At 43.2% G+C, this 7,030-nt stretch overlaps 1 pseudogene; it reads left to right on the forward strand.

The window, feature by feature from the left end:
• The first annotated feature begins 1,563 nt into the window (after positions 1–1,563).
• Positions 1,564–2,494, forward strand: LOC100611846 (olfactory receptor 7E24; annotated as a pseudogene).
• The last annotated feature ends 4,536 nt before the right edge of the window (positions 2,495–7,030 follow it).

The following is a 7,030-nucleotide window of genomic DNA, read 5'->3' on the forward strand; positions in this document are numbered from 1 at the left end:
CGAATAATGTCATCCTCTCCTTCCCTGGATATTAGGAACAATATCACAAGGGGGTGTACACCTTTCGTGATTTTGGAAGCAATATCATCCTCTCCCCCGCTGGATATTAGAAAAAAATATCACTCACGGTGTACACCCACTGTGATATGAGGAGTAATATCTTCCTAGGGTATTACGAATAATTTCACAGTCTGTACACACATGGTGTACACTCACTGTGATATTAGGAGTAATATCTACCTAGTAGATAACAAATAACATCGCATGGGGTACACCCACTTTGATATCAGCTGTAATATTTTTCTAAGTTGTTACAAATAAGATCACAGGGTGTACAAACGTGGTGTACACTCACTGTGATATCAGGAGTCATATCTCTGTAATATATTATGAATAATATCACAGGGTGTACACCCATTGTATTATTAGGAGTAATATCTCTGTAGGATATTACAATTAAGATTACAGGGTGTAGAGTGACCGTGATATTAGGAGCAATATCTTTCTAGGATATTACAAATAATATCACAGGGTGTACGCCCACTCTGCTGACGGGAGCAATATCTCCCTAGGATATCAAAAATCCTATCACAGGGTGTCCAATCTCTGCCTTCCAGGTTCTAAGGGATTCCACTGCTTCAGCCTCCCGAGTAGCTAGGGTTACCCACCACCACGCCCGGCTAATGTGTTTTTTATTTTCACTGGAGACGGGGTTTCACCACGTTGGCCAGGCTGGTCTGGAACTCCTGACCTCAGGTGATCCATCAGCCTCGGCCGCCCAAAGTGCTGGGATTACAGGTGTGAGCCATGGTGCTGGGCCAAGAGTTATAGATTCAATTCATTTGGAAACACAGCTCCCGTCTTTGAGTGTGCATGTACTTTTATGAAGAAATGATGTCAGAAAACCTAAGGATGATAATAAATACGAAAAATAACAGGCATGTGAAAAGGTCTTCCGATTGAGAACTATAAGGTTTGATTTCATTTTCAGATACTGGGGTCCTAGCTCTTGTGTCATCCTTTTACATATTCTACATCAGTGGAAGGTGTAGCACAGTGTCAGAATAAAGTAGAGTGTATTTCACGGCTTCTTAATTTCTTTCCGTTAGACTGAGATCTTTTTCTTAGAGAGAGAAGGACACTGTCATTGCGTTGTATTTTTTCTGAAAAGGGTAGGCCGTATTTTACTGAGATCATGGATTTGTTATATATGACGTTTTGGTCTTCTAATATTCTTCAGTGGATTTTCTCTAAAGTAGTATGTACAGAAAGCCTTGTATAACAAAAAAGTAAATTACGTAATAATTCTGAGATTTTTCGGAATTGTCACAACTGAGAAACATTGCTGGCGGTCTATGGTCTGCAAGTGTGAAAATGTTCCTTGTGAACTGCTTGCATCCAGCATTAAGGGCTGGTTTTTATCTTTTATTTTTCCAATCCTCTTTCCTTCTCAAGGTGTCCAAGACACACAGGGCCACGGAATCTCACAGGTGTCTGAGAATTCCTCCCCCTGGGACTCTCAGAGGATCCAGAACTGCAGCCGGTCCTCACTTGCTGTCCCTGTCCCTGTCCCTGTCCATGTATCTGGTCACGGTTATGAGGAACGTACTCAGCATCCTGGCTGTCAGCTCTGTCTCTCCCCTCCACACCCCCATGTACTTCTTCCTCTCCAACCTGTGCTGGGCTGATATCGGTTTCACCTCGGCCACGGTTCCCAAGATGATTGTGGACATGCATTCGCGTAGCAGAGTCATCTCTCATGCGGCCTGTCTGACGCAGATCTCTTTCCTGGTCTTTTTGCATGTATAGAAGGCATGCTCCTGACTGTGATGGCCTATGACTGCTTTGTAGCCATCTGTCGCCCTCTGCACTACCCAGTCATCATGAATCCTCACCTCTGTGTCTTCTTCGTTTTGGTGTCCTTTTTCCTTAGCCTGTTGGAATCCCAGCTGCACAGTTGGATTGTGTTACAATTCACCATCATCAAGAATGTGGAAATCTCTAATTTTGTCTGTGACCCCTCTCAACTTCTCAAACTTGCCTGTTCTGACAGAGTCATCAATAGCATATTCATATATTTTGATAGTACTATGTTTGGTTTTCTTCCCATTTCAGGGATCCTTTTGTCTTACTATAAAATCGTCCCCTTCATTCTCAGGATTTCATCGTCAGATGGGAAGTATAAAGCCTTCTCAACCTGTGGCTCTCACCTAGCAGTTGTTTGCTGATTTGATGGAACAGGCATTGGCATGTACCTGACTTCAGCTGTGGCACCACCCCCCAGGAATGGTGTGGTGGCGTCAGTGATGTACGCAGTGGTCACCCCCGTGCTGAACCATTTCATCTACAGCCTGAGAAACAGGGACACACAAAGTGCCCTGTGGAGGCTGCGCAGCAGAACAGTCGAATCTCATGATCTGTTCCATCCTTTTTCTTGGTGGGTGAGAAAGGGCAACCACATTAAATCTCTACATCTGCAAATCCTGCCCCTTAGTCACATTCTTTTTGTGGCTTGATGGCTTTTATTCCTTTCTGCATTTCCTTTGTGAATATTGCTTTCTTCGTTATGCCTTTCACTGGAATGGGTGAGGATTCTGGGATCCTCTGTTTAGCAGAAACCTCATGACAGAATCCTCTATACCTAGGCGGCCTCTTTTAGTTTCTGAGCAACAACGCTGTCATCCAGGTGGAATCACAACCATCTTTTTATATACACGAAGTCCTCACTTTGTTTTGGAATTCCCTGAAAACTGACTTTATGGAAACAATGTACAGGAGGTCCTCCAACACCATTGGTTGTTCAAAGTTGTGTAGTTATACTGTTGATGAAAAATAAGTGGTTTTACTATACATAATTTTGCTTCAAGGTGAAGTTTCCAAGAGACTTTCAAATATGTTAAGTGAGGACATACTGTACATCAAATTCATATCCTCTTCCGCAGTTCATGTGGAATTTCTTTATAAACTGCTTCTAGAGAATCTATTTAGGCAGGTTATGTGTAGAGATCCATGTCGCCGTTCCTCAATCTTGGCTTTGAGTCAACTCACCTGGGGAGCTTACAAATGATGAGGCCTGGGTCTCAATACCTGAGATTCTGATTTCCTTGCACCTGTGTGAGTACGTGGATTTTTTTTTTTTCTTTTAAATCACCAGAGTTGGTTCCAATGACGAAGTTTTTAGAGGCATCAAGCTCCAATGAGTAAGAACAGAAATTAATTGTAATATGATTTCTTCAAATATGATCTTCAAATGCATTGTCCATCAACACCATACAAATGTTTATTATGCTGTTTTTTCTTACCATTTCGCATTTTCTATTTCTTTCTTTTCCTTATTTTTTGAGTCAGAGTTTCACTCTTGTTGCCCAGGCTGGAGTTCAATGGTACGTCTCGGCTCACTGCAACCTCTGCCTCCCGTATTCAAGCAATTCTCCTGTCTCAGCCTTCCAGGTAGCTGGTATTACAGGCATGCGCTAACATGCCTGGCTATTTTTTTTTTTTTTTGTATTGTTAATAGAGACAGTGTTTCTCCATTTTGGTCAGGCTGGTCTTGAACTCCCGACCTCAGGTGATCCGCCCGCTTCCGCCTCCCAAAGTGCTGGGATTACAGGCATGAGCGACCGCGCCCAGCCACCAATTAGCATTTACATTTTACATTTGTCGAAGTTGTAGATTTATACACACATTGATTGCTGCTTTGTTATACACTTGCATATACATAAGATGGGAAATAGAAAAGAATAAAATGGACACAGTATCCCTGAAGTTTCACATTCCGAGACACTTTAAAAACATTTGCTCTTCAGAAATTTGTTTCAATGAAGAAACTGTGGTATACACACCCAGTGAAGTATTATTCAGCCAAAAAGGAAGAAACTCCTCTCCACTGCAGACAAAATGGATGAGATTGCAGGGCTGTATGTTAAATGAAAGAAGCCAGGCACAGAATCACAAATATTTCATGTCCTCACTTCTATGTAGGAAGAAAAAAGGACACCTTGGCCAGGTGTGGTGGCTTAGGCCTGTAATCCCAGCACTCTGGGAGGCAGAGTCGCACGGATCACTTGAGTCCAGGAGTTCGAGACCCGCCTGGCCAACATGGTGAAACCCCGTCTCTACGGAAAACACAAACATTGAGACGGGCGTGGTGACGCGTGCCTGCAGTCTCAGCTACTCAGAGGGCTGAGGCCCAAGAAGCGCTTGAACTCGGGAGGCAGAGGTTGCAGTGAGCCCGGATTGTGCCTGTGTACTCCAACCTGGGCAACAGAAAGAGACTCCATCACACACCTACACACAAAAGGAATCTCAGGAAGGTGGAAAGTATAAAGGTGATTAGCAGACGCTAGGAAGAAAAGGGGTGAGATAGGGAATGAAGACAATTGGATAATTGGGTCCCAAAATACAGAAAGATGGAATAAGTGAGTTCTAGTGTTTGATAGTACAGTATGAAAATTTTAGTTCACAAGAATTGCTTGCATATTTCCAGATGCTTTGGTAAGAAGCTTCCTAACTTTCTCATTATGCTGGTTTTTAAGCTCTTCTCTTTCTGCTCTTGAAATCATGCTGGTTTTTTGTTTTTTGTTTTTTGTTTTGAGATGGAGTTTGGCTCTTGTTGCCCAGGCTGGAGTGTCATGGTGCAATCTTGGCTCACCGCAACCTCTGCCTTGTTGGTTCAAGTGATTCTCCTGCCTCCACCTCCCGAGTAGCTGGGATTACAGGCATGAGCCAGTACGCCCAGCTAATGTTGTATTCCTAGTAGAGACGGGTGTTTCTCCCTGTCGGTCAGGCTGGTCTTCAACTCCTGGCCTCAGGTGATCCACACGCCTCGGCCTCCCAAAGTGCTGGGATTACGGGCGTGAGTGACGCGCCCGGCCCATGCTGTATCCTTATCTGTTGTCTGTTGTTGTTTGTTTGTTTTGGAGCCCAGAGATAACCTCTCACTTATATGTTCAAATGATTTTTCACATGAGTGCTAAGAAAGCTCATTGGTGGAAAAGCATCCTTTTCAAGAAATGGTGTTGGAGAAACTTGATTTCCACATGCAGAAGAATGAAGGTGGACCCTATGTCACACCAGGTGCAAAAATTAACACAAACTGGATCAAAGACCTCACCCTAAGCTCTAAAAATATCATACACCTAAAAGAAAACATTGGCCACACTTTCATGACATCAGATTCGGCAATGTTCTCTGGGATATGACACCAAAAGCATAGGCAACAAAAGAAAATTAGATTCCTTGGATTACATCTAAATGACAGACACTTTTGTGCAGCAAAAAACACTGTGAACTGAGTGAAAAGATAACCCATGGATTAGGAAAAATATTTGCAAAGCATATATCTGAAAAGAGGCTGATATCCATCATATATAAAGAACAGCTAGAACTAAACACCAAGAAACCCAAAGCATCCCATCAACAATGGTCAGAAGACTCGAGTAGACGTGTTCCTAAAGAAGATATAGCAATGGCCAATAAGCATCTAAAATGATGTTCAAAGTCACTCATCATAGGGAAGCACAAATCAAACCAAGAATGTGATACCACACATTAGGATGGATATGATAAACAAACAAGCATTGGTGAGACTAGAGGGAAGTAGGAATGCTCGAATATGATCGGAGGGAATGTAAAACCATGAAGGAACAGGGAACATAGTATGGCATCTACTGGAAAAATTAGAAACAGAATGATCAGATGTTCCCGCAGTTGCATTTGTGGGTACCTACCAAAAAGAATTAGAAGCCAGGAGTGGAAGACAGATTTGTGTACATCCATATTCATAGCAGCATTATTCACAACAGCCAAAATGTGGAAGCAATCCAAGGGGTAGTGGACAGATGAATGAAAAAGCACACTGCAGTTCCTTCATACAATGGAAGACTATTCAGCCTTCAAAAGGCAGGCACTTCTGCCCAGTGCGGTGGCTCACGCCTGTAATCGCAGCGTCTTGGAAGACGGAGGTGGGCGGATCACCTGAGGTCAGGAATTCAAGACCAGCCTGGCCATCTTGGTGAAACCCTGTCTCTACTGAAAATGCAAAAAATGAGACGAGCGTGGTGGCGTGTACCTATACTCCCAACTACTTGGGAGGCTGAGGCACAAGAATAGCTGGAAACCGGGAAGCGGAGGTTGCAGTGAGCCCAGATTGTGCCACTGCACTCCAGCCTGTGCGACAGAGTGAGACTCCATGGAAACACAAAACAAAACAAAGTCAAACGAACAAAAAAAAAAGAAAAGAAAAAAACAGAGAGGCACTTCTGACGCAGGCCGCAACATGGATGAACCTTGCAAACATTATCGTCCGTGAAATAAATGAATCCCAAAAGGATAAACAAGCCCAGGCTCAGTGGCTCGCACCTGTAATCCCAGCACTTTCGGAGGCTGAGTCAGGCGGATCACTTCAGGTCAGGAGTTCGAGACCAGCCTGGCCAATATGGTCTCTATTTAAAATACAAAAATTAGCTGGGCGTGGTTGCGCACGCCTGTAATCCCAGCTACTCCGGAGACTGAGACACAAGAATCGCTTGAACCCACGATGTGGAGGTTGCAGTGAGCAGAGATCACGCCACTGCACTCCAGCCTGGGTGACAGAGAAAGACTCTGTCTCGAAAACAAGAAAATCAAACACGGTATGATTCCACTTATCTATCAAGTGTCTAGAGTAGTTAAACTCATAGAGTTGCAAACTAGAAAGGTGGCCCCCAGGGGTGGGCGAGAGAGAGGAGTGGAGAGCTTGGTGAATGGGTGCAATTTCTATTTTGAAAGATAAAACTGTTCCGGAGACGATGACGGTGATGGTTGCTAAACAATGTGAACGTACTTAATGTCATGAAACTGTAAACTGAAAAAGCGTGGAAACTGTAAATGTTTATACTGGCCATTCTATATGAATTAATATATATTTATAATTTTTAATATTTATACGTGGTATATTTTCCAATAATAAAAGATGAAAATTAAAGCAGTTGGATGTTTAAAAAGAAAAGAAAGAAGTGAAGAATACACCCCAGCTTTCTCCTGATTAGAG

This window comes from Pan troglodytes, chromosome 3, assembly GCF_028858775.2.
Source record: "Pan troglodytes isolate AG18354 chromosome 3, NHGRI_mPanTro3-v2.0_pri, whole genome shotgun sequence".
In the NCBI taxonomy this organism is placed as follows: Eukaryota; Metazoa; Chordata; class Mammalia; order Primates; family Hominidae; genus Pan; species Pan troglodytes.